Genomic DNA, 6623 nt, shown 5'->3' with positions numbered 1-6623 from the left:
CACCTCTGATGTTTCAATTTTCTCCACATTTAGATAATTGTCCGCACTATTGTTCCTTTTTAGCAAAATGCATTATCATATATTTCCTAGCACTGTATTCCATCTGCCACTATTTTTGCCCATGCTTCCAATTTGTCTAAGTCCACTGCAATCACATTGCTTCCTCAGCACTACCTAACCCTCCATCTATCTTCATGTCCTCCGCAAACTATGTCTCTATGAAAAGCATATTTCCTTGGTGGTGAGAGAGCACAGACTGTGAGTTGCAGAGGAATCTGTGCGCTTTCTGCATGATTCACAAATGGTTACTTTGCAGTACAGCAAATTATTTGGTCATTAGCGATAATTGGTTTATTACTGTCACACGTATTGGGAGACAGTGAAGAAACTTTGTCTTGCAATTTATCCAGATATCAGTAGATCCAGGTAATACAAAGAGAAAAGCAAAAACAGAATGCAAAATAGAGTGTTACAGTTATAGAGAAAGTACAGTGCAGGTAGGCAATGAGGTGCAATGGTGATGATGAGGTAGATGAGAGATCAAGAGATCATCTTTATCATTCAAGAGAACTGTTCAAGAGGTTTATAACTGTAGGATAGAAGTTGTCCTTTTGCCTACTGATGCATGTTTTCTAGATTTTATATTCTCTGCCAGATGGAAAGGGGAAGAAATGAGAATGATCAGCTTGGGAGGGTGTGGTGAACTACATATACCTGTCTGGACACACTCCCCCCCACCCCCGCTGACTGCTCCTGTGGCTCCTCCCACTGACCGTGGCTCCTCCCACAGACCCCGGTATAAAGGCGATTGGAGGCACAGCCCCGGCCTCAGTCTCCTGGATGTTGTGTGGTGGTCAATTGCTGCTTGTTCTTTCTTCCAGCCAATAAAAGCCTATATCTCACCTCACGTCTCCAAGAGTTATTGATGGTGCATCAGAGGGGCCTTTGATTATGTTAGCTACATTCCTGAGGCAGTGGGAAATGCAAACAGAGTTCTTGGCTGGCTCAGTGATAGACCAGGCTGAATTCACAAATCTCTGCAATATCTCTGTAGTTAAAATACCGAACTGTGATGCATCTCAGATTCAGATTCAGAGTCACGTGTACATTGAAACATAAAGAGAAGTGCATTCACAATGTTGGGGGCAGTTTACAAATGTTGCCATACACTCTGGTGCCAACAAAGCATGGCCACAATGTGTCTGGCTAACCTGCTCTCTATGGACCATCTATAAAAACTGCTAAGAGTCATCTGGGACATTCTTAGCCTTCTGAGGAAATAGAGGCAATGGTCCTTTCTTGACCATAGCTTCTATATAATTGGATAAGGACAAGCAGTTAGCGATTGTTATACCCAGTAAATATTAATAAAGCCTATAGCATGTTATCGTTTATTGCTAAGGGGACTGAATACAAAAAATTAAGATTATGCTTCAGTTTTTTCTTACTATTAATAGGCAGTTTTTCATGATTGTGTATAATTTGCTTCCATTTTAGTTTATTGTGGTGGTTGGTGAGACCAATGTGGAAACCACAGATTCTTCCTCTGAATTGGTGGAAGGTGTCTGATGTGGCAGACTGGGGTGTATTATGTAAGGTGGCACTATCCTTTCATGCAATCCTGAAAAGAGCTCCTGACTGTTTTTGCCCTCAGAATTCTCAAGCCCTTTCTGAATGCTCCTTCATGGGATAGAGATTCCCAGTAGTCAACAATACTCTGCGTGGTATTAAGGAAAAGCATAAACATATCGAAAGCAGTTCAGAGGAGATTTATTAGACTGTGATCTACAGTATGTTGATTGTCTCTTGGGAGATGGTTACTTAGGTTAGACTGAGTTGCTGGAATTTTGATGAGCTGAACTGGCTGAAATATAAAGGCACAAGGGATCTTAGCAGGGTGGATCAGAAGAGGTTTTTCTCTTGTGAAAAAATCTAGGAGCTATTGTTGGAAAGTATTTTAGATGTAGAGTTGAGGCACTTTTCTCTCTCTGAGATTCTTAAACTTTTGGATGTCCCTTTCTCAAAGAACTTATTTTCAAAACAAGGATAGACAGATACTTGACAATCGAAAAGAAAAGTAGTTCTGAATGTGTATGTGTTGCTCAGGAATATGGAGCTGGGTTACATCCTAAGCACTTTTGAACTAATTAAACTGTTGTTCTTCAGACCATTCAGATCGGAAGTTTCTCTGCTAATGAACTTTGCATGTTAGATAACTGCTAACATCTTTTGGGGTAGGTTCATTGTCAGGGGAATGAAAGTCCCACTTAAAAAAAGAGGAAATGCATTTCCCAATGAGCAATAAGACACCCAGAAGTCTGCATGGCTGCTCTGATAAAGTCATACTTTATAAAGTAATACAGTATAGAAACTTTCAGCACCACCCATCTATCCCAACCCTGGTGCCAAGCAAAGTAATCCCATTTGCCAGCATCTGGCCCATATCCCTCTGAAACCCTCATATTTATGTACCCATCTTAATTTCTCTGAGCTTTTAATTTCCAACTGCTGTGGTGGGGGTGGTTTTGGAGCTGTGTGAACCATTCCAGACCCTTGATATGGTTGTGTGAATATATGATTTCATAATTTTTAAACTATTTCTATCTTTTTGTATAATAACACTAACATGCAATTCAACACAGCCAATCCCTCTCCCCTACCAGCCCAAAATTTTGCTGGCTCTTCTCAGCAAGTGGGCATTAGTTATGGTAGCTGGTGAAACTCAAACAAAGTTACTGCCAACTAATCCAGTCACCAACACCAAGGGTGTGCAGGCACGCACGTTTCACTGGTGTGCAGCAGAAGCCAACATTCGCTTGCGTAGAAGTCTGTGGGTAGAAGCTTTTCAAGTGGCAGCAGGGTCTGAATGAGAACAAGGACAAATGTCAAAGGGAACAAGCATATCGCAGGGAATAAATACACTTCACTGAAAGTGGTGCAGTGGTGAATAAGCCAAACCAAACACAAGGGTTTGTGCCTCGGACAATAGAGCTGCTGAATCGTATTGAACCTTTGTTAACTCAGGCTCGGAGAAGTGTGCACAATTCTTGCAGCCACTTGATGAGAAAAGGATAAAGGCCCCGAATTCAAGGCTAGGAGAGAGGACCAGAGAAGGGCTCTTCTACAGCAAGTTGCTCTCGTTTTCACTTCCCAAGGTCTTCCCACCACCTATAGCAAAGGCCGTGAATGTGACAATATATTCTGAACACTCACGCACCATTCAACCAGCTTGACAGCATCCTGGGGAAAACAACCCTACCACTACGTTAAGGATTGTCTGCATCCACTGCTGGCAGAACAAGGGTGTGGTGCAGACAGACCATGCACAAGTTGCACAGCAGCACCTTACCAGGAATTCTTTGACAGGACTTGTAAATAGCAGGTCCTCTATACCCCCAGGTCAGAGGTCCCCAACCTTTCTGAATTAATGGCCCCATTTGTTCACCTTCAGTAAAGTGTAACAACCTCCCCCATTAAATACCTGATTATGTTAGGGATGGAGGTGCTGATAGAGTCAGCGATTCCTGGTGACCACGGGCTGTCCTAATGCTGGGGTAGCTCTATCTGACAAATACATACATTTTTTACTGCTTTTTTAAGAGTTTTTATCTAAATGGTAAATAAAACCTCAGAGATTGCTTTAATTTTTGTGTCATCCCCAACCACCCTCTCTCCAGGAGAGTCATTTGTCTCAAATTGGGAACCAGCATAGGAAGAACGTAGGAATTTCAGTGGCATTCCACGGGGAAATTGCACAGAAGCAGCATATGTGCTGTTCATACGTGTGTGGTGAAGTCTGGCTGTCCTTTCTGTAGTTTTTACTGACGTGTACATGGTGCACACTCACTGAAGCTACTTGCACAGAACAATTTTTTTACAGGATTTGGGAGGACTGGTTCTGCATTTTAAAGGGATCATTTTTTATACCAGCATTTCCTCAGGTTAACTCACTTCCAATCCTCCCACCTCTCTCTCTCTCTCTCTCTCTCTCTCTCTCTCTCTCTCTCTCTCTCTCTCTCTCTCTCTCTCTCTCTCTCTCTCTCTCTCTGTCTGTCTGTCTCTCTCTCTCTCTCTCTCTCTCTCTCTCTCTCTCTCTCTCTCTCTCTCCCCCCCTCTCCCCCTCCCTCCCTCCCCCTCTCCCTTTCATCCATACACACACACACACACACAAACAGGCCTTTTGGCCCATCTAGCCCATTATAAACTATTTAAACTGCCTTCTCCCTTCAGCCTGCACCAGGACCGTAGCCATTACACCCCTCCCATCCATGTACCTATCAAAATGTAAATGTTGAAATCAAAACCACATCCAGCACTTGCATTGGCAGTTTGTTCCCTACTCTCACCGCCCTCTGAGTGAAGAAGTTTCACCTCGTGTTTTGCTTAAACATTTCACCTTTCACCCTTAATCTAGTTGTGGTCTCACAAAACCTCAGCAGAAAAAGCCTGCTTGCATTTACCCTATCTAAATCCCTCATAATTTTGTATCTCTCTATCAAATCTCCTCTCGGTCTTCTACATTTCTAAAGAATACAGTCCTAACCTATTCAATCTTTCCTTGTAACACAAGTCCTCCAATATCCCAGTAAATTTTCTCTGTACTCTTTCAACCTTATTTACATCTTTCCTGTAGGTAGGTGACAAAAACTTTCAACAACACTGCAAAGTAGACCTCACCAACAACTTCAAAAAAAAATCTCAACTCACTTCTATACCCATATACACACACACACACACACACACACACACACACACACACAAATTAAGAAGATAATGTATTTGGTTTTCATTTTGATGCCATGGTGTTTGGATGGGTGCCGAACTCTAGCAGTTAAAGTAAGTATTTGGGAGGGAGTTCTGTGTTTGGCAGAGGCAAAGCCAGTGATAGAAAAGTTTAAAAAAAGTTCCCTGCTAGGCTCATGGATCATAACGGTCCCATTATGAATTTGCCTTGGTTTAATCTGGCCGTCTGACTCTTTCTGCCAGTTGGTGCAATTGGTGACCAGGAACAAAATTCAGTCACTATGCTATTTGTATAAAGTACCTGATTTTCATTTAGCTTCTATTGAAACTAAATTAAACAGCACACAAAAATGTGGCTTGACATGATGCAGCTTCCAGAGCTTTATTTTTGAAGAATTGCATTAAATAATTTAAAACTTATAATAATTTGAAATGAAATCCCAAGCTGCTACATAGTTAAGTGCTTAAAAGCCAGCAGAGCATGGCAGCACTCTGATCGGCTGCTTTTAAGCACAAGGTCTGTCCCAGTAGGAATTTGTAAAATATTCATATTAATTTAATGGACTGGTACTCCTTAGTGGCTAATACTACAACAGTAGACTATTTCAGTATAAATATGGCTGGGGTTAAAACCTTAAATTGCTAAGTGGCAAAGACGAATTCCCTCTGAATCCTTCTTCAGGATCAGTGCTCTCCATTGCATTCATCACCTCACTTCTATTCAAAGCACTGAAGGAAGGATTCCTGCCTACCTCCTACATAGAACCGTACAGCACAGGAACAATTCCTTTGGGACACAGTGTTGTGTCAAACTAATTAAACTGGTAATTGATGCCTAACTAAACAACCCCAGTCTACCTCCACAAAATTTCCATATCCCTCCATCCTCTCCACATTTAATTGCCTGCTTAAGAGCCTCTTAAATGCCCCATGGAGCCTCACATTTGCCTCCACTACCAGTCCTGGCAGTGCATTATAGGAACCCACCCTTGCTGTGTAAAATACTTACTCCACATATTTCCTTTGAACTTACCGAACTCTCTTTAAATTCATACCTTTAGAATTTGATAGTTCTACCCTAAGATAAAGATACCAGCTGCCTAATAGAAACATAGAAAACCTACAGCATAATACAGGTCCTTCAGTTCACAATGCTGTGCCAAATGTGTACTTACTTTGGAAATTACCTCGGGTTACCTATAGCCCTCTATTTTTCTAAGCTCCATGTACCTATCCAGGAGTCTCTTAAAAGACCCTATTGTATCCGCTTCCACCACCATCGCTGGCAGCCCATTCCACACACTCACCACTCTCTGCATAAAAAAACTTACCCCTGATATCTCCTCTATACCTACTTCCAAACACCTTAAAAAACTGTGCCCTCTCATGCTAGTCATTTCACCCCTGGGAAAAAGCCTCTGACTACCCACATAATCAATGCCTCTCATCATCTTATACACCTCTATCAGATCACCTCTTATCCTCCGTCACTCCAAGGAGAAAAGGCTGAGTTCACTCAACCTATTTTCAGAAGGCATGCTCCCCAATCCAGGCAACATCCTTGTAAATCTCCTTCGCACCCTTTCTATGGTTTCCACATCCTTCCTGTAGTGAGGTGACCAGAACATGGCACATCTATCTATGCCCCTCATAATCTTATCAGTGTTTATCAAGCCTCCCCTCACCCTCTACTGGTCCAGAGAAAACAACCCAAATTAGTCAAATTTTTCCTTATAACTCATGTCCTCAGATCTAATAGCATCCTGGTAGGTCTCCTCTGCAGTTCTCCTTAGTTATACATTGCATGGTCTTAGTCTTGTTGCTTCAGGAGCATAATGGATAACAGTGCCACCTGAATACTTCAAATATCAGGAAAGCCC

This window comes from Hypanus sabinus, chromosome 22 (genome assembly GCF_030144855.1).
Source record: "Hypanus sabinus isolate sHypSab1 chromosome 22, sHypSab1.hap1, whole genome shotgun sequence".
NCBI lineage: Eukaryota > Metazoa > Chordata > Chondrichthyes > Myliobatiformes > Dasyatidae > Hypanus > Hypanus sabinus.
The sequence above is the reverse complement of the archived record's forward strand: the minus strand, read 5'-3'. Positions refer to the sequence as shown.